This window comes from Mixophyes fleayi, chromosome 2, assembly GCF_038048845.1.
Source record: "Mixophyes fleayi isolate aMixFle1 chromosome 2, aMixFle1.hap1, whole genome shotgun sequence".
Lineage (NCBI taxonomy): Eukaryota > Metazoa > Chordata > Amphibia > Anura > Limnodynastidae > Mixophyes > Mixophyes fleayi.
In genome coordinates, this window is record NC_134403.1 from 33,499,989 (window position 1) to 33,519,295 (window position 19,307).

General features: G+C 41.7%; 1 protein-coding gene across 1 annotated transcript in view; it reads left to right on the forward strand.

The window, feature by feature from the left end:
- The window catches only part of CNTN5 (contactin 5), a 1,124,282-nt gene that overhangs the window by 983,739 nt on the left and 121,236 nt on the right, over positions 1–19,307 (forward strand). The gene's annotated exons all lie outside the window — the stretch shown is intronic.

Consider the following 19,307-nt stretch of genomic DNA (forward strand, 5'->3'; position numbering starts at 1 on the left):
TTGTATATGTATGTATGTATATATATATATATATATATATATATATATATATATATATATATATTGTTGTTGCTATTTTTTCTGCTTTGTGGTGGAAAATAAGCATACTGAAGTTGTTTCTAACCCATCTACTTGTGATGTAAGGATTTCATCTATCATATATCAATCTAGTTTGAATAGATTCTAGTCTGTGTTCTCATATTTTCCTGCTCCGTCACTCTTCATAATAATAGAAGCCTACATTACATCACTGCAACAATACAAGTGTTCCCTACAGAACAGTTAACCTGTAATGCTCCAGGGAAGATGATAGGTACATTGACTTGTTACTTTTCAATCACAAAGCATAAAAATAAGAATCTTTGCAAATGTTTCATTGGACAATATGAATTTAAACAATGTAATGTTTGATGTTGATCGTATATATGTCAATAATACACAAGAAACTGGTTATGACTATATTGTTACATGCACTAGCTAGTTTGTCGTAGCAGTTTTAGGAACGACAATAATAAATATATAATATTAATATTATTGTTATATTATATTGACATTGCTTTTTGTATGTTGCAATTTTTCAAAAAATGAGTTCCTGGTTCTATTTACATCTCCGACTAAAGTAGAATTGCAGAAAATATCAAAGTTTTAATTATCTACAGTTTCATTGAGTTACATCCCCAAAGGCTCCCATAGTCCAGGCCTGTGATCCACTCATCCAATACAGTTTGATTCAAACAAGCAGCAGTACTGTCGATAACAGCTCCTAGAGGACTAACCATTAAGGCAGATGGGGTTTAATAACAGAGCACTGATAACACCAAAGCCCTACAGTTGTTGGAGAGTTCACAGACTGGACCATTTGTGGGGGACGCACCATATTGAGTAAAACCAGACCAAAGGTCAACAGAACTTTGTGTTTTCTTTTCCTTCCACGAACACACCCAATACCTCAGTTTTAGTTTTGGGTGGAGTTATCCTTTAAACAATCCACTAAATGTCTCATCAATGCTTATATAACCTATAACATAAAATAAAAGTGAGAGGTTACTTGACACAAATATATCGGTTGCAAATAATATTTGGATGAAGTACAAACTCCACGTAGGTTACTTGTGACTGGAATTTTGCCACCAAAATATTATACACCATGCTCTTAATGTTTGTAAGTTGGTGTGTGATGTGTTTATAATATACTGTCACCATTATTGTGAAATTGTACCGGTGGGCTACTCACGGTGAAGGCGAGCGCTACATATTTTGTAGTCTTATACCATATTTGTAAGAATTAATCGGTTAATTCACTAGGAACTAGTGACAGTGCACTATCACTAATGCCTCAGTGATTATTATTTCCGTTTATTTAACTAGTGCCAATCACATTGCACACCTCAGTACAGAGAATATATAAGCATTCACATCAGTTCCTGTCCCATTGGAGCTTCTATCTACCTACTACACATATACACAGGGTTAATTTAGTCGGCAGTCAAATAACCTAGCAATATGTTTTTGGAGTGTGGGAGGAAACCAGAGCACCCGGAGGAAACCCACGCAAACACCGGCAGAACATACAAACTCCACACAGATAAGGCCCTGATCTCATCACTGCAGCGCTTCAAGGTGGCAATGCTAACCACAGTGTCACCGTGAGGACTCTAGGTCCTAGTGAAATGTATATTTCTGCAACCCGACTAAGCGAATATCTCCACTGGCTGTTAATTTACCCCAGCTGCCCACTATGTACAAAGAGAGACAATGTCATGCTTAGCAGCCAGCAGCTATTTACAGTACAGATGAGAGAATTTACGACGCAATGTTAAATAAATCAAAGTTAACGAGAACAACTTTTGCTTCACCATTTCACAGAACGGTTATTTCATACAGTAGTTGTAAATTCTGCATTTCACTGAAATTATAGTCTATGAATAGAGCAGAGACAATGACGATCAATTCATTCTGACGTGCGTTGAAGTTGGGGAAGAACGGAAAACCCTTATGGGGAAATATCACAAATAAACCGGGCACAACAATCACATTTTGGAGAGTTCATCTGTAATTTATCAGTATTGCTAAATTTTCTTTTACACAGTAACATTTTTAGTTGATTTTTTTTTTCTAAATTTGCCACTACGTTACAAAGCAGCACAATATACAATAATTACAGCTAACTAGTTGGGGAGTAAAAGTGTATTTATAAATAAAATCCCCAGTGCTACAATTTTTCTTTCGCTTCTATGTTTTACTCTGCATCCTGCCAGAGAATTACTGTAGGACATTTTACATGATATAAATTCAGACTGCATAACTTTAGAATATTTATCCTGGCTTGGGGTTACCACAATACGGTTTGATAGAAATTCTTAGCAGATTGTAGTACTTTAAGTCATAAAATCTGGTTAATCTAATCAAGGAACTGAAATCAGGACGGGGCTGCGCCTTTTAAACTAAACAACCAGATTTGCAAACTTGTCACAGGTGCTAAATAAAGAAACTGAGAGAATGTGAATGTGCCTCTCGGAATAAAGGCTGCACATTAAACGTTAATAGATTGGCATGCATGCAGATCAATCATTTCACACACCATGAGTTGGCTTCTACATCAATTCTGTACTGTTTTTCTTCTTCCTGTGTATTTTCATGAACATTTGCATTTATATTACACTTCGTTGGAGTATACACACTTCACCTAGAGCCAGCGACGAGCATACTGTAGGCTTCCACAGCAAGTATCACTATAAAGTGGAACGCAATGGTTATGATGTTAATATCAAAATTGTCATCATGGTGGCACAGTGGTTAGCATTACTCTGCTGGGGTCATGGGTTCAGTTCCAACCAAAGCCCTATTTGTGGGTCTGATTCTTTAAGCCACGCAAAACGAACGTATTGTGCGTTTTTTAAAAACGCACATAATTTGGGCATACGCACTTCGTACTCAATAAGGAGCGGATAAGGAGCGGACGGGGAGAGGTCTCTCTGCTCTAACAGACAATACACTGCAGGATACGTCCAATACATAAGGGGAATATAAAGCCCCTAATGAACGCACAGAGAAAAAAAAAAACTATTCAATTAATGTTGCCTGGTAATAATATAGGGCCTGATTCATTAAGGATCTTAACTTGAGAAACTTCTTATTTCAGTCTCCTGGACAAAACCATGTTACAATGCAAGGGGTGCAAATTAGTATCCTGTTTTGCACATAAGTTAAATACTGTCTGTTTTTTCATGTAGCACACAAATACTTGATAGTTTATTTGTACACTGAAATTTAAAGTTGATATTTGTGCGCTACATGAAAAAACAGTCAGCATTTAACTTATGTGCAAAACAGAATACTAATTTGCACCCCTTGCATTGTAACATGGTTTTGTCCAGGAGACTGAAATAATAAGTTTCTCAAGCTAAGATCCTTTATGAATCAGGCCCATAGTCATTAAAAAAATAAAAAGGGTCCTCCCCATAAAATACAATTATTAGGATGCTATGAATGTCTACTGTACATAAAATAAATTTTTACAGTTGCTCCTGATTGCAAACACATGTTCTAGCATGTATACACAGCCGTCATATCAGCACTTACACCCGACCTGTAGCTGGTGCAAGTGATACAACAGAGAAATACCTCTGAGATTCCCAAAGCTTGAATCGGACTTGCTGCGTGTGTTTGTGCCCATCCTGCACATTGACTATGTGCATACGCCCATTTCCCTCCCCGTTCCACTCCCAGGAAATTATAGGCTGTAATAGAGGGACTTTGCTCGAAGATTAATAGGACGTATGAGCAGATGTTCAGTTTATTCAGCCACCAATATTTTCTGAAATAAACTGTTGGGACTATATATTTTGCTCGATTGTACACCAACAATGGCTAGGGTTATAATTGATAACAGTTAATAAAATAGCTTAGTGGAAGTATCACTGAAAATGTGCGTTACATACATCATCATCACCAGTTATTTATATAGCGTTCTAATTCTGCAGTGCTGCACAGAGAACTCATTCACATCAGTCCCTGCCCCATTTGAGCTTGCAGTCTAAATTCCCTAACATACACAGACAGACAGAGAGAGAGAGTAACACTATTATCAATTTGATACCGATATGTTTTTGGAGTGTGGGAGGAAACCGGAGCTCCCAGAGGAAACCCACGCAAACACAGGGAGAACATGCAAACTCCACACAGATAAGGCCATGGTCGAGAACTCATGACCCCAGTGCTGTGAGGTGGAAGTGCTAATCACTAGGCCACCGTGCTGCCCAGAAAACATACTTACAATCATAAAACAATATCTGTTTATTTATGCATTATTAGTATTGCACCAATGCCAGGTTTTCTTAAAACACAGATCGACTGATCTATTTGAAAACAAGTTTCTTCAGAGCACTACATAAGGACCCCAAAGGTCAGCATTGACTAAAGTATTAAAAGTACTATTGTAATTGTATCACGGAAAGCTGGGCCACGTTTTTTGGAGCAAAATCCCACGCACAGCTTACATCTATATCAACCAGAGTAGTATTTTGTGGTTATTCTTTTCATTTGAACTCTAAGGTAATTTTTCAAAATAAGCTTTTGAGAAATCCACTCTGTTCCTCAGATCCTAAAACAAATTATTTAAACATGCCAAACTGTGTACAACCAGATGATAATCATCCTTACAGGGCCAGTGTTAAAAGCACAGGTAATAAAGTCTTCCTAGACAGATACTCATTTGTAGGCTGTTATATGATTGTGTCTGGTGTACGTCCAAGAATGTCTAATTAGGTTGTGGCGGATAAAGACCAATTGTTTGGAAAGAGAGTTTGGCATGTTTCAAAGAACTTGTTTTAGAATTCCTTTGATATGATGAAGAGAGCTTGTTAGTAATTGCTAGTCCAAATAAAATAATATTGTCACCAAATAATGTAGTACTTCACCTTGTACGTCTGTATTGGCAGTAAATAATCACGTGAATCAATATGTTCCAAGTTCTCTGTTGATATGATCTAATTACGTGGACTAAAATGATTTTTACCACAATGACAATCTGGCAGGTTAGCAGAGAATGAATAGATTGTGTTTGTAATTTGGATTAACACTACTGCAGCATTGAATGAAAAGGCCCAAAGTCCCGATAGATCTGTATTAGCTGGGTTGGTGGAGTTGGTCGGAAGGGTGTCTGTTATGAGCTGAGTAAATCCTATGTCCTTGTCTGCTTTAATGGGACTAAATATATATTACAATATTACATTGAAATGATTGACTTTTGTATAAGGCTCATGACAATCTTGTAATTTACAAAAGGACAGCTGTGTACTCGGATCTTCATTACCGCACTGCATCAGTGGTGGTACCAATCGATGGACACAATCGTGAACTGCCCAATTGGGGTGTGTTTAGTTTGAGGCAGGGGCAAACGCAGGATTTGTAGAGAGGGGTTTCCATGCTACGCCGCCAGTGGGCGTGACCAGCACGCATGCGGGCGTGACTATAATTTTAGACAGTGCTTGGCTGCTCTCCAACTCTTCCTATCCACATCATATACACAGGCAATTTCTATCCCCATCATATACACGGGGGGCAAGCCACCTCAAGCATACAGTCCCCCATGCTGGGAGGGGGTTTCCAGACACTAGGAAACCCCCCCTCGGTTTGCCTATGTGAGGATAAATGTTTTAGGTATGGGTGTGTACACAAATCTGCAAGAGACTGGTGTTTCTTTTTTGTGATCTGACCACTTCCTTGCCCAAACCTGACCCGGATTTTTATAGACATGCGTACCACAGATTTTTAGATCATCACTGCCAAGATCTGCCGGTATCTGCTCCTCTCTAGTGATCTGAATTATAGGATGCTAGAAAATTAAATCAGATCTTCTGTTGTGGCTTCAAACATAATACACCATCCTAACTCATCATGTAAAACAAGGAATACATTTGAAAACAAGACTGGTTTTAGCTGTGCTGGACTATAATGGCTTTATTTTTATAAGTGCAATGTGCCTACAAAAGAGGCTTATGGCACCTCATGCTTTCTTACAGCAAGTGACAAGAAAAACAGAACAATATTTCTTTCAACCCCCCACCCCAACATACAGACATGGGGGATCTAGAGAGGGGGGTGGGTCGGGTACAGAGTATCCTGGTCTATGCCTTGCTTGGGAGTCATGCAATGGCAGATTATGGTGTGTGTGAGTGGCCTCAGGACCTATCCACGACCCCAGCTGAGCCACGTTAAAAACTGGGCAATGAGACTGTGTGGAACAGTAGCTACCATTTAGTCTGCAAAGTCACACTTCTGCTACACTGCATGCACGGAATTGGCTTAGTTAGTCCGCACTGTGACCCACCCCAAGGGGCCCCAAGAAGCAGCAGTACCAGGGTCCAAGATTACTCTTGGTAGTCTTGCATACAGGCTCCAATGTAATGGGTTCCATGCAAGAGACCACTGCAGTTCACGAAAGCCGTTGGTGCAGGAGTCTCATTAACTGGATTGTTCCTGCCATGGAACCCCCAGGAATATGCTAGCTGTGAATAGGGGGGGGTGTGTTAGGTTAACAATACCAAAAAACTGCAGACTGAAGAGTTTCTGACCTCTGTTACCATACCCCTATGACACATTTAACCAAAGCCAAACTTAACACTAATAAATAATGACACGGACAACTGTTAAGTTTAACTAATTTAAGTTTTGATTTATTAGATTATAATTTGCTTAGTTCTAATCGGTGGTGGAGAAGACAAGGATGGTGAGGCGTCCCAACCTATGTCAAACTTACCAAAACAGTGTATGGCCATCTGGCACTAACCACTGGTCCCAGGACAAGTCCTTTACGATTGGTCGGTGCTAACTCTTGCGTCCGCACTCCCCAAACAGTGAATGGCCATGCAGCACTAACCACTGGTACAAGGACAACTCCTTTACTATTGGCCGGTGCTAAATCTGGCATCAGCTTGCATGCCCCTCTCTGTGCTCACAGTGTCCTGCCCGTACAGAGCAGGCCAAGGAGTTCTGTTTAAAGAACCAAGAGCTAAGGTGCTTCGAAGAGGGTAGCGCCCTTCGGCCAATCAGCGGTAGCACCATGTAACCGGTTGTCGACTCACCAAACTTGTCTTCCTGCCACAAATCTGTTCCGCAAAGCAAAAGGTTAATGACATATTATAAATACCAAACATATAGGGAGGGTGCGGTGGGATTTCCAGCCAGGTAAGAAGGAAGGAACATGCCTGGACCCGGCTCATATCCTCTCCAGGGAGTCAACACCCACCCCCATCCCATTGGCTGTAAACTGGAGAAGGGTTAACCCTTAAGCTGTAGGTACCATTTGTTTTCCCTATCATCTGCGTTTAGGGATGTTTCGCTTATGGCTGCACTTGTCATTTAGTTGGAGTTAGCCTTTACTTTGGTTTCCATTAACAGTAAACATCCATGTGTTAAACTTACATGAAGGATGTTGTAGCTACACTTCCAGTGTGGACAAGTCCTGTGTAAAACAACAAACAAAATTCCCAACAATTCTTTGGTTTCTATAAATTAATGTGAACGCTGCTTTTTCAATTTATCAGACTGTTCGGCAAGAGATATAAATTGTTTGTTATAGATTGTTCGGCAGATTGTTTTACATAGATTTTTTTTATTAAGTCTCTTCTCAAAAAGTCATCTAAATTATACATCTCTCGACTTGCAGTTTTACTTTATTGGCTTTCTCTTCACATATTTGAAAGTGTGTTTATTGTAAACTTATTCTTTTTTGCTCTATTTTTCAATTGACAAGTAGAAAACCAACAACCTCTGGTTGTCATTAGCAATGTCTTTATTCCCCGCTTGCTGAAAGTAGAAAGTGCAAATGAAAAGAGCATGCTCATAATTAAATATACATGAATAATTACTTGTGAAGTAAAATAATTTTTTCCATGGTATACAGTATAGCATTTTCTTTTTAAGGTGACTTTGGGTAGGGTAAAGTCATTAGGAGAGTTAGGATCAGAGCACTTTTTGTTATCGCTGTTAATCTCCTGCTTGTCCAGGATGTCCTCAGTTTTGAAGTGGGCAGGGATTAAACTACCTGCAACCAATCAGATCATTGGAGTTTTCACAGCAGCATGAGATGAATGTGCTGATCTTATTGGAGGCAGTGGCCTGTCACTCATGTGATTATGTTAATGAGGACGGGGCTGCATCTGACAGGATGCAGTGTCATGATGTGAAGAAGGGAATTGTGAAGGTGTTGCCCATAGCAACCAATCAGATTCTAGCTATCGTGTTCTAGAATTTAGTAGATAACTGATGGCTAGAATCTGGGCAACACCTATACTTTCCTTTTTAGACATTTGATAAATCTACCCCTGAGAGTTAGACAGGGGAAGGAGCAGAGTCTTCTAGAGAACAGATGTGAGACTCCTGTCAACCTGGTGCAGACGTCATACACACCTCTCTATCATAGTTTCCAAACGTCCCTAACTTTAATGGACTGACCCAAGTCTCTAAAAATGTTCTTTTTTGTCATTATAAACCACCTGTCCAGTCCAATTCCTATTACTTTTTATATTGGACACAGTTTTGTTTTACTTTAGGCTTTATAAAGATTTTTTTGGGTCGTCCACATTGGAGCTCACGTCCTCCTTATCAAAAAGATATAACTTACCCACTTTTTATATTGTCGGTGATGCTGCTTTGGTACCTTTTGGGCTTGTTTTCCCATATTGCTCACTTTCTGTGAGTTTCTATGGCCGTTCATGCATTGGCTTTAGTTTTCCCCTGTCCTGTACCTGCTGTTCCTTTGCCCTTCCTTCACTGCATACTTAAAAATTTACAAAAGCCCAATAAAACGATTTGTCTATTGTTTACTACTTCATAATGCCGTTGTGTACATTTGTTTCCTTTACAAATAGAGAATTTAAAAAAAAATGAAAGTAAAAAAATTAAATAAATAAACCGAAAACAACAATTGCAACCAGGTTTAGTAACCTATCATGATAGGTATTTTTGTGCACCAATCACTGCCTAGATGGTATCGCATGTGATGTCTTTATAGCAGAGTTTAATACTCTCTCGGAATGTCCAGCAGAATTTCTGGGAGTCCTCCCGATATCCCAAGAGAACAGGGCAACCTCAAGGATCGACACCACTTCATTAGTGAAATGGGTGGGGATGAGACTTAGTGGCGCCTTTATTGCATCATCATGGCCCCGCCCTCTGTTGTAATTGGCCAAAATAGTGATATTTGCTTAGGGAGCAGGGCCAAAATGATGCGATTCGTTCTCCTCCTGGATCTCCTGGTGGCCGACGAGTAAAAGTTGGCAAGTATGCCTTATAGCAGTGGTTCCCAAACTGTGCGCCTAGGCTCCCTGGGGTGTCTTGGAGATATCACAGAGGTGCTTTGGCCAGGGCCAGTGGTAAGCAAGACAGGGGGCTACTTGGTAATAATTTTGGCTTAGGGGTGCCTTGAAAAAAATTTGGAGACCCTAAGGGTGCCTTGAACTGAAAAAGTTTGGAATCCACTGCCTTATAGGCTTCTGCTCAGCAGCAATGTTTTTTTCTGAGTATTGTAAGTAGTTGGTAACTATACTAACTATGAAATCATGATGATCATCATCATCATTTATTTATATAGTGCCACTAATTCCGCAACGCTGTACAGAGAACTCATTCACATCAGTTCCCGGCCCCATTGGAGCTTACAGTCTAAATTTCCTAACACACATAGAGATTAGGGTCAATTTGATATCAGCCAATTAACCTACTAGTTTGTTTTTAGAGTGTGGGAGAAAACCGGCGCACCCAGAGGAAATCCGTGCAAACACAGGGAGAACATACAAACTCCTCACAGATAAGGCCATGGTCGGGAATTGAACTCGTGGCCCCAGTGCTGTGAGGCAGAAGTACTAACCACTTAGCCACTGTGCTGCCCCAATAAAGCATATATACATCCAACTTGTTTGCTGTATTCTATTGAGTTATGTACTAACAACTGCTGTTGCAACTGGTCAGACTTTTCCTTTCATTGTCTATGTTGCATTAGATCAATCAAAGCTGGTTTCAATAACTTATTGCATAATTGCATTGTCAATAACTACTTGTTGTGTTTTCTTTATATTAGTTTTAAGTCCATTTTGTATGCCAGAATTTTATTTATACACAGAAAAAGAGAATGTTGAGTTTACATTGCTGAAAAAGCGAGTATAGCTCCAGAACACTGTCACAAACCCAGGGTTTTCTCTTTTATTTCAAAGATCATCTCAGCATTGCAATTACCTGGCCAATTTTGTGTTAGCTATATCCTGTCTCTCTGCTTTTTCTTGATGGATACATTTTCAGGTAATCATCGGAGAAGGAAACTTAAAACAACTTTGCAGGTTTTCTGGTAATTGAGATAAAACTCATAGTTCGATGCAGTGTAAACTCCACATACAAACATGGCACTTATGTGGCGGGTAAAGCCATCATTTCCAACAATTTCTTTCTGAAACTGCCGTTTGAGAAAGATCACAACTACAGTTGTTTTTGATCTAACTCTTAGAAGAGATAATTAGTAAAGATGCGGGTTTTGGAATCGGAAAAATCAGATTTGGATCTGAAATCGCGTCGCACCAGATTCGGATCTGAAATAGAGGAAAAACTTAATTTCCAGTAAAATGTCAGATTGCGCGAATTTTGGATTGATATCGTCTATATTTATCCCCCCCCCCTTCCCCCCTGTTCTCAGCTGCCATATTAGAAGTGATAGTATGTGGGTCGGACATTTGCTGCAATTCTGTGCTCGTAAAGCGGCTTGTAGAGGGTTGGACAGTGCAGAGGTAGAACTAGCTCGCTACTTCCCCATGCTGTGGGCCCCATTATGTCCATGTGCCCCGGTGCACCGCACCTCCTGCAACAGTGGTAGGTCTGCAGAGTGGAAGAGGAAATGTATATTGCAATAGCTGTGAGTGTACTGCACAAATCTTAACAGTTTGCTTACAGATCAGTCTTCCTGAATTGTGTGCTGATAAGTTAGGAGGGAGAGAGTGAAGAGTAGACAATCAGTGGCTACTGGTTGTGATAGTATATTAGTAAACTAATTAGCAGTGGACGAAAATAAAATATTTCATGCTTTTAAAATACCAACTGTTTCAATCAAGCAATTGTGTGGGGGTCAGTATCAGTGACATCTGAACTATTTAGTGGACAAAAACAGGATGCTCCACAATATGATTCAAAGTGGTGTCAACATATATCTATAATATAAATGCTTAGTGGCGTCTGTCTGTCTGTGTGTGTGTGGGAAAAAAAAACAAGTTGCAGCGCCACCGGCTGGGCAGAGTTATACACTGACCTACTAAATTCTTATTGTGTGTGGGAAAAAAATTCAAAAAGGGCTGAAATTTGGTAGGACTCAAACTCATTTTCGTGAGGTAATTTTACCTCATGAACACACATGTGTAGAGGTGTGCATTAGTGTGTTTGTGTGTGTAAAAAACTATTTTCTCAGAAAGGGCTCATCCAATTGACCTGAAATTTGGTATACTGACATTATTTGACAAAAAAATTAGAATAGTCAAGTCAGTTAACTTCCATCATCCCCCCTCCCCCCCGTGGGAGGGGTAGTAAAGGCTAAATTTACGAGTTGAGGGGTCAAACTAATTTTCGTGAGGTAATTTTACCTCATGAACACACATTAAAAAGGGCGCTTGCATCGGGAAGTAACGATCTTCCCCTGAGGAGGCCTGGGCTAGGCCCAAATGCATGACAAGAACCTTTTTAACACCTTAAGTAGCTTGATTTGACTAGAATGCATGAGTATCATGCACTGGTTAACTATATATATATATATATATATATATATATATATATATATATATATATATATATATATATATTTATTTATTTATTTTATATAATGGAAAACATTGATGACTTCTCAAAAATGTCATAATTGTTGTGCAGTCTTCCATCCCTGTTGCTTAGTAAAATATGGACTCACCAATGGCTGAAAGAACCAATGGATGAGAACAGTAAAGAATCAAGGAATGCCAAGCACTATCTCCCCTCTTTCTCCGTCCCTTTCCCCCCCACCTCTCTCTTTCTTAACCCATTTCTCTTCCCCCACCTACCTCCACTATTTCTCTCTTGGTGTAGTACCAATTAACGGTACTGACTACCCCAACAGAAGAGAGAACGACTTGAGGAGGCCGATTGAGAACTACACCGACCTGTAAAAAAAACTACTTACAGGAATCAAGATTACTTCACATCATGATTCACCTTCTTGCCGACTGGAGAAAATGACATCATCAGATACCAGGCGGGTACGTTTAGCGCCACTTTAAGCCAAATCGCTGTGTCTGATGATGTCATTTTCTCCAGTCGGCAAGAAGGCGAATCATGATGTGACGTAATCTTGTTTCCGGTAAGTATTTTTTTTTAACAGGTCAGTGTTTCTCCAGTCGGCCTCCTCATGTCATTCTCTCCTCTGTAGGGTTAGTCAGTACCGTGAAACTGACTACCACCGTTCTATCTCACTTACGTTCTGTCCCTTAGATACCCTATTTCTATCTCTCAACCCCTTTCCTCCATTTCTCTCTATCTCTCCCTCACTGGAGAGAAGAATAAGTAACGACAACATCTGTGTGCTGGGGAGTGGCGGCCATTTTCGTGTAGCACATCTCCATACCAGGAGGAGGTGTGCTACAAAAAAAATGTCTCCAGCACAATCCACACTGATTCCCCTGTGGTGGCTCCACTCACTGCTAGTCTGGCTTTCGGGAGATTATCAAAATCTCTCAGGAGTCTGTAAGATCACCTACGATTTCGGGTGTCTCCTTGACAGTCCAGGAGAGTTAAGTTATAACCTTAAGTCTGCCTCTCTGTACTCCTCTCTCAATACGCTCCTTTCTCCCCTTTCCTCCCAGGCCTGCCCCAACCAGATGGTCTCCCTCTACAATCACACCCTCATCTCCGCTCTGGACGCGGTCGCCCCTGCCCACTCCGTCCACCCCAGCTGCTCCAAACCCCAACCCTGGAACTCCAAATTTACCCGCTTCCTCCAAAAATGCTCCCGTACTGCTGAACGTCACTGGAGAAAATCCCGCTCACTGGCTGACTTCCTACACTTTAAATTCATCTTTTCATCCTACAGCTTTGCCCTCTCACTCGCTAAACAATCTTTAAATCCCTCATCTCTTCCCAGTCGTCTAACCCCTGCCGCCTCTTCGCCACCCTCAGCACTCTCCTGGCACCCTCCCCTCCCCCTCCTCCCTCCTCCCTGACTGCCTCCGATTTCGCCTCCTTCTTCTCCTCTAAAATCGAGGCCATCTGACTTGAAATCTCCTCCTCCACTCTCTCTTTTACCCCTCCCACTCTTCCGTCCTCCCACCCAACCACTTTCCCCTCCACTCCTTCCGCCCCACCACCGGCGAGGAAGTCCACTCTCTCATTTCATCCTCCCCCCCACTACCTGTCCCCTGGATCCCATCCCCTCCCACCTTCTTCGCTCCCTTTCCCCACCACCTGCTCCCACCTCGCTCACCTCTTTAATCTCTCCCTTTCCACTGGCATCTTCCCCTCCTCCTTCAAACATGCTCTCATATCCCACATTCTTAAGAAACCTAATCTCGACCCCACTTCTCTCTCGAACTATCGCCCCATATCTCTTCTCCCCTTTGCCTCCAAAATTCTCGAGAGGCTCGTCTGCAGCCGTCTCACATCCTACCTTTCTGAACACTCCCTCCTTGATCCTCTCCAGTCTGGTTTCCGCCGCCTCCACTCCACTAAAACTGCCCTGTCTAAAGTCACCAGCGACCTCCTCTCTGCTAAAGCCAGGGGCCACTTCTCCCTTCTCATCCTCCTTGACCTCTCTGCAGGCTTCGACACCGTTGACCACCCCCTCCTCCTTCACACCCTCCAGTCTTTCGCCCTCTCTGGCCCAGTCCTGTCCTGGTTCACCTCTTACCTTACTCACCGATCTTTCTCTGTCACCACCTCTGGGTCTCTCACCCCCTGTCCACCCTTCCAGTCGGGGTCCCTCAGGGCTCTGTTCTGGGACCCTTACTCTTCTCTCTATACACCTCCTCCCTGGGTAAACTCATCAGCTTCTTCGGCTTCAGCTACCACCTTTATGCTGACGACACTCAACTATACCTCTCCTCTCCTGATCTCGCTCCCTCCCTCTTCTCTAGGGTGTCCGCCTGCCTCTCTGCCATCTCCTCCTTGATGTCCTCTCGATTCCTCAAACTTAACCTTGCCAAAACTGAGCTCATAGTTTTTCCTCCCTCTCATACCTCATCCCCTTCTGACCTCTCCATCACTGTCGACAACATCTCTATCTCCCTGTCCCCCAACTTCGCTGCCTTGGTGTCATCCTCGACTCCTCTCTCTCCTTTGGCCCCCACATCCTCTCTCTTGCTAAATCGTGCCGCTTCCAGCTGCGTAACATCGCTCGCATCCGGCCCTTCCTCTCCCAAGATGCCACCAAATGCCTTATCCACTCTCTGATCATCTCCCACCTGGATTACTGCAAGCTCCTCCTCACTGGCCTCCCCCACTCTCATCTCGCTCCCCTTCGATCTGATCTTAACGCTGCCGCTAGGCTTATTTTCCTTTCTCGCCGCTCCTCTTCTGTCTCCCCCCTCTACCTAGCCCTTCACTGGCTCCCATTCCCCTTCAGAATCCTCTTTAAGCTCCTCACACTCACCTACAAGGCCCTCGCCAACTCCACTGTGCCCTACATCACCACCCTCCTCTCTATTCATGCTCCATCCTGCCCTCTCCGTTCTGCCTCTGACTGTCGCCTCTCTTCCCCCCTTATAACCTCCTCCCATGCACGTATCCAAGACTTCGCCCGTGCTGCCCCCCTCCACTGGAACAAGCTCCCTCTTTTAGAACTTCCCCTAATCTGTCCAGTTTCAAACGGGCCCTAAAAACTCACCTTTTTCTTAAAGCCTCTCTGTCTCCCACTTAACTTCCTACCTTATCTTCTGCCTCCGTCCCCCTACTCTCCCTCTCTCCCCTGCGTCTCTCTGTCTGTCCACCCCTCCCCTTAGATTGTACGCTCCTCTGAGCAGGGCCATCTCTCCTCCTGTTTCCACCACTTCTCTGCTCTCCAGCTACTAAGCCCTCCTCCTTGAGGGTCCTCCACCCCACGTTCACTCTCACTCCCTCCTCCCCCCTGGGGGTCTCCCTGTCTTCCGCGTCCTCCTTCTTGGGCCCCGTCGTTTGCGGATCCTCCCTCCCCCTTCCCCCCCTCTCTAGCTGTGCATTGAGCTTATTGAGTTACTGTGCTTACCGTTTACTGTACTGTGCTGTCTCCCATTGTATTGTAATTTGTTTGTCCCTGTACGGCGCTACAGACACCTTGTGGCGCCTTATAACTAAAAATTTATAATAATAATAACCTTGCTGCAGAGAGCTGTGTGTATTATATGCGCTTAGTTATAAAATGTTACAACAGATTTCAACTTGTTTGGATTGGTCATTATACCTGCCAGAGGATCCTCCTGTGGACACAAGAGATAGGATTTGGTAAAATGTTTTATTTACATGGATTTATGCACATGTACCATCGCTTTTTTACTCATGGCTATGCTGGTGCTTGTAGAACTACAATTGCCAGCTTATGCATAGTAGAATTTGTAGCAATGGCTGCTAAGGTTCCTGGGACCTATAGTTGTAGTTCCTAGTAAAATACTATTATTATTTATTAATAATCCGTCATAGATTCCGTAGCAACAATTGTGCAAACTCAGACAAGACATAATACAGTAAGTAAAATCACAACTAAATGAGGCAGTTTCACAGAGGTAGCACAGATGAGTCAGTAAAACCAAAGACGTGATAGGACGTACGAGGGGGAAGGACAATAGACAGACATGAGATAGCTAGAGAGGACCCTGTCTGAGAGAGTTTACATTCTAGAGGGAGGGGTGGTGAGAAACAGTAGGAACAACTGGGATGAAAAGGAGATGGTTGGCAAAGGAAGAGAAGATGGGGAAGAGGTGGTAGGATAGGCGAGAAGGTAGAGCTGGGTTTTGAGGGAGCATTTGAAGGATTGTAGGTTGGGGGATAGTCGGGTGAGGCGGGGTAAGGAGTTCTAAAGGTGAGGGGTAGCACAGAAGAAGTCTTGGAAGCAAGCATGGGGGGAGCTAACGAGAGTTCGAGAGAGGACTAGGTCAAAGTCAGAGTGGAGGTAGCAGGTGGGGTGTACCTTGAGATGAGGTATTAAATAAACACCATATCAAATGCCTTTATGTGAAATCCCTTAATGTCTTCCTTCTATATTGCATACCTAATTTCTAAGGCATCTTCTTCCCTCTTACATCTAAGCACGCTTGTGTATTTAGTTTTCTGAAACAGTGCAAGAATGAGATTTAATTTTGCGGCACAAGATTAATAATTAAATAAATGGAATGGGCAGACAGCCATTTTTACTTTGCAAAAGGACTTGAATTTCTTATACTTTTAATTGGATGCATTTTGCACTTTCAAGTTGCAGATTCAGCAAAGAAGCGTATTATAATGCACACTTTGCCCAACTGCAAAAAGAAAAAAAAGATTCACATAAACAAATGTGCCACATGTAATAAAATAATCTAAAACGATCAAGATAGGGTTGTTTTAAATAATTAAAAAATGTACTGCATATTCCAAGTGTGTAGGATTTTACCAGAGGCAGTTTAGGTAGTAAAAAATGAAATTATCAGGAAATGTTCTGCTTGTAAAAATATATACTTCTCATAAAACATTTAATTTGTTTATCACAGCTTCAGATTTTGAATAAGAAAGAGTAATGACTAGTTTTAATCATTCATTGTCCATAAATATGTAAGCAACATAGCTTTGTTCTATCTTAAGTAAGCATTTATCATATAAGTTTATCATCATCATCATCATTTATTTATATAGCGCCACTAATTCCGCAGCGCTGTACAGAGCTATTGCCTAGGTAACTGGGAAAGCTTTGCAACTTCAGTCCCGACTGTTTGACTGGCAGCCGGAGCGTGCGATTAAGACTGCAATCACATAATTTTAGTCTCCTATGTGTTCACAGGAGTGTGCTCCTTGTTCCCCCGTCTGATTAGCCCTCATCATCATCATCATCATCATCAACTTTTAATTATATAGCGCCAGCAGATTCCATAGTGCTTTACAATTGGGAACAAACATTAATAAAACAATACTGGGTAATACATACAGACAGAGAGGTAAGAGGGCCCTGCTTGCAAGCTTATAATCTATGGGACAATGGGAGTTTGAAACACAAGGGCATGTGCTACATCATATTGCATCATATTGCACATTGGACCACCTAGACTGCAAAGGTAAAAAGTACTGAGTGGGCTGTGTGATCAGTCACACAGCAATGTTGGTCAGAGAGTTGTCGTCTTGTGTTAGCTGGGTAGAGGTGGTAATAGGGTAACCTAGAGAGATTAAGATGCTGGTTGAGGAATTTTCATGAGGGAGTCTATCAAGGCTGAAATGTCCCATCTTCCTCAGTTGTGTTCCCTGACACACCAGGTCTCATCTAGTAAGTAGTGACTCTGACTTTACTTCCTATTTTATTTTCTAAGATTAAGCCCTCCATTGTTTAATTGGCAGGGAGGGCTTAGCCTCCCTGCCGGTTATATTGTCCTTTGTCTTGCAAATGCTGTGCCTTAATGAATCTATATTCTGCTGTTTGATCACCTGTTACCTGACCTTTTGGGTCTGTTGCCTGGACTACCCTTGTTCACTGCCAGCCCCTGACCCTCCGACTCGAGACTGAGACTCTCTGTGTATTCTTCTGACCTTTTGACCCCTGGTCTGGCTTTGGTTGCCGCTCACGCTCACCCCTGAGTAGTGCTCCAATCTCCTACTCCTTGTTACCCGTTCCTCGATATAAGCTTTTGCTACTTTGCGTATAATTTCTGGGGGCATCCGATTACCTGTCAGAATTTCCATCTCTACGGGAAAGGCGACTTTTGTAAGTGAAGACCTCTTCTACAGTATCTGTTTTAAAAGCTACGGGGTTAATGGGAGCATAGCATAAATGCATTTACACCATTGCAGTGTACATAGCCTAGGTGTTACTGAGCTTAGATTCTTTCCCCTCTCTTTATCTCGTGCAGTGTTTAGGATTACCACTTGTTTTGTCTCTCTTCATTTCTCCTCCCATTTATAAAGGGTGATAACCTATTTTTATTTTTATTTTTTTTTTAAAATCAGGACCCATAAGATTTTTTTAATAATTATAATTTATTTTTATTTTATTCTTTTTTATGCTTATTGCATGTTTAAGGTTGCTGTAGAAGTTCATTGCCTGCTGAATCTCGTTCTCTGTGCTTCTCGTAGTACAGGGTTCCACTGCCCCCGCTAGTGAGATCTGTATTCAATGCCCAGCTATCACATGGCTGTTCCATTGATAGCAATGGAAGGAATCGATTTTTAATTAGTATACTGTAAGGTGGCAAGGCTTGGTTCATTTTTAGCTCACTTGCTACAGTTTCTTTTTACAGTCTATTTTTCCCTGTAGAAATAATTAGGAGCTATTTTAGATTGTGGCATCAGCATGTGGATTGCACAATTTCTAATTTAGAATGTATATACTCATGATGCCTAGAGCAATGTCAACTCTAAATAAGGCCCCGGAAGGACAAGACAGTGTTATTCCTTGGGGTGTTCTGTAAGGAACTGTGATGGCAATGATCATTGTTCTAAGGAGAAATCTCTGCTGTTATATCAGGAAGGGAACATGACAAACAAACTATAATATAGTGTGCCCCAGTGCTAGTCCCGTTTCAAAGGTGTTTTTTAAAACAATTTAATGAAATGTGACCCTTAATTTATTTAATTTATTTTCTAATCTATATTGAAACATTAATCAACCTTTTTAACTTGATGATGATGAGCGACTTCCCTACTGCATTAATTGTAACACTACTAAATCCCATTCACTTACATTCCCTGTACATTTTTCATACCACCACTTCTAAATTTCCATACTGCCATTTATAAATTTCCATACCTCCACATCTAAATTTCCATACCTCCACTTCTAAATTTCCATACCTCCACATCTAAATTTCCATACCACAACATCTAAATTTCCATACCACCACATCTAAATTTCCATACCACCACATCTAAATTCCCATACCTCCACTTCTAAATTTCCATACCTCCACTTCTAAATTTCCATACCTCCACATCTAAATTTCCATACCTCAACTTCTAAATTTCCATACCACCACATCTAAATTTCCATACCACCACTTCTAAATTTCCATACCTCCACATCTAAATTTCCATACCTCCACATCTAAATTTCCATACCACCACTTCTAAATTTCCATACCACCACTTCTAAATTTCCATAC